The sequence below is a fragment of the Bos javanicus genome, chromosome 24 (assembly GCF_032452875.1).
Source record: "Bos javanicus breed banteng chromosome 24, ARS-OSU_banteng_1.0, whole genome shotgun sequence".
Classification (NCBI taxonomy): Eukaryota; Metazoa; Chordata; class Mammalia; order Artiodactyla; family Bovidae; genus Bos; species Bos javanicus.
The window spans coordinates 21725616-21728580 of NC_083891.1; the positions used below are offsets into that span (position 1 = coordinate 21725616).

General features: G+C 42.0%; 1 non-coding gene across 1 annotated transcript; it reads right to left on the reverse strand.

Annotated features, from left to right (window-relative positions):
* Positions 1-2004: 2004 nt before the first annotated feature.
* Positions 2005-2077, reverse strand: TRNAC-ACA (transfer RNA cysteine (anticodon ACA)). Its single transcript has one exon. It is a non-coding gene; the product is annotated as a tRNA-Cys (tRNA).
* Between the last annotated feature and the right edge of the window lie 888 nt (positions 2078-2965).

A 2965-nucleotide genomic window follows, 5' to 3' on the forward strand; every position in this document is an offset into this window, starting at 1 on the left:
ATTCACTGACTTAATAATGTGATTGTTGTATCTATAGTTCTAGAATTTCTCTCTTTTTTTTTTTGAAGATACTCAGTAAATGTTTATCAAATGAGTTGAATGAAGATCACCAAACTCCACGATACCACAGATGTAAAACTGCATAGAAAAACACCCACAAATGAAGCTTTACAGTGTCTTTTCCACATATTTCTTTCACTAATATACTCAATATTTTGTAATATTCACATTTGTTTTCAACAGTTTTTGTACTTTTATGGAATAAAACGAATTTCCCAAAACTTTATATATGCACATACAAGGGTATGACCTCTAATGGCTTAACTTTTGATTATTTCCTGGGAACCAGTCAGGTCCAAGATCAGAAACCCACACATAGAGATGAACCTGGAGCAATGGACAGCAAAACACTGTTACTTTTTTTTTTTTTACAGTTTATATTTCTCTGTCAAAACTCTCAGTTTCATCTTTCATCTCTTCATGCACTAGCAAGCATAATTATTTTTAAGTCTGAGTTTTATAACTATATCTTCTGTGGGTCTCTGGTTTCTGCTGCTTGGTTTTGTTCCCTTGTATGCTTGGTTAGTTTTTTTTTTTTTTCAGGTGAAATTAATATAACATCAAAATAACCATTTTAAAGTACTCAGTTCAGTGGCATTTAGTACATTCACGATGCTGTGTAACCACTTCCTCTATTCAGTTCCAAGATGTTCTCATCGCTCCAACAGAAAACGCCGGACCCACTAAGTAGGCGCTTTCATGTCCCCTCCCCCACCATCTGGCAGCTACCCATTTGCTTTTCGTCTCTATTTATGTCCTTACACTAAATGGATTTCTTATAGGCAGCATGGAATTCGGTCTTGCTATGCTTGGATCCCTTTCCTCGTACTTTCATCTGAAAATTCTCAAAGCATTGTCTTGTTTAGTCACTCAGTTGTATCTGACTCTTTCGAACCCCACGGACTGTAGCCCACCAGGCTCCTCTGTCCATGGAATTTCACAGGCAAGAATACTGAAGCGGGTTGCCAGTTCCTTCTCCAAGGGATCTTCCCGATCCAGGGATCGAACCCCGGTGTCCTGCATTAGCAGGTGGATTCTTTACCGCTGAGCTACCAGCAGAGAAGCCCCCTCAAAGCAATAAGCTGGGGTAGTCATTTGTTTCCTTTATCACAGGGATCACTGTCCTCTGTTGCCTGATGTCCAGGCTCTTGACAACCATTGTTTCATATATTTCATCCTTTTTTTTTTTTTTTTCTCCTTTTCTTTTGGTTGTTTCAGATAGGAAAGTAAATACAGTCTCTGCTACTCTACCTTGGCTAGGAGAAGAATTCTGTTGCTTTTTGAAAACATAATTTATGTGCTTTGGTTTAGCAGTTAAATTCATTCTATTCAATTTAAATTTTTGTTTTGAGGCATGCTGTCATTTAATCACGTTTTAACAAATCCTGACATTCACCATAGCTTGTATTGTTATAAAATATGCCCATGTCTTCCACGTTAAGCTTCCTTGCCTGCAACCAGCAAATGCCAGTCTCCACACCCTTTCTTCTCTGAGAGCTAGAACAAACAGCATGTGTTCATGAACTGCTGAAGGTTCCCCTAGTCATCAGATACACTCCTACTTTAGCTGGCCACTCTCTAAAATTGAGACCATAACCCTCACCAACGCTTAGGATGTCCATAGACCCCTTGGGCTCTAGGCAAGCCACTTAATGCTCTGGGGCAGGGAGGGGGAGTTGATACTCATTTTTAAATCCAACATAGTTAACTTTCATGTGTTGGTAGATTTTTAAAAAATAATTTACATTTATATGAAGATTTTTTTGAGTTTTTCTCCTCTTTCCTAATCCTTGAATTTTTTTTTTTTTTCCACCAGCCTATTAAGTGAAAGGAAGTGAAGTCTCTTTGCGACCCCTTGGACTTGTAGCCCACCAGGCTCCTCTGTCCATGGGATTTTCCAGGCAAGAATACTGGAGCAGGTTGCCATTTCCTTCTCCAAGAGATCTTCCTGACCCAGGGATTGAACCTGGGTCTCCTGCATTGTAGGCAGACGCTTTACCGTCTAAGCCACCAGGGAAGTCTATAGCTGCTGTTGCTGCTGCTAAGTCGATTCAGTCGTGTCCGACTCTGTGTGACCCCATAGACAGCAGCCCACCAGGCTCCGCATCCCTGGGATTCTCCAGGCAAGAACACTGGAGTGGGTTGCCATTTCCTTCTCCAATGCATGAAAGTGAAAAGTGAAAGTGAAGTCGCTCAGTCGTGTCCGACTCTCAGCGACCCCTGTCCAATCCCACCTACCCTGTCCTGGGGTGGAACTTCATCTCAGAACCTCTGGTGCTGTAATATACATGTGATCAGTTGCCATTATAGTCTGGTGAGAGGCAGAACTCCATGAGCGTTCCTATTTACAGGGTGACTAGATATCACCCTGGCTTTGACGTACTACCACCATGGAGCATTTAAACAAAAAGTAGGCTTTTAGTCATGCTGCAACTTCACCCACCTTAGAAACACCTTCCCTGCAGCTATTGCTCCATGTGGTTACTTATGAGTAACCACAGATCCTCTTGTCATAGCAGGTCTAGTAATTTAAGTTGTTGTCATTGTTGTTCAGTTGCTCAGTCATGTCCTACCCTTTGCGACCCTGTGAACTGCAGCATGCCAGGCTTCCCTGTCCTTCCACTATCTCCCAGAGCTTGCTCAAACTCATGTCCATTGAGTCGATGATGCCATCCAACTGTCTCATCCTCTGTTGCCCACTTCTCCTCCTGCCCTCAATCTTTCCCAGCATCAGGGTCTTTTCCTATGAGTTGGCTCTTCAAATCAGGTGGCCAAAGTATTAGAGCTTCAGCTTTAGCATCAGTCCTTACATGAATATTCAGGGTTGATTTCCTTTAGGATATTGGTTTGATCTCCTTGCAGTCCAAGGGACTCTCAAGAGTCTTCTCCAGCACCACAGTTCAAA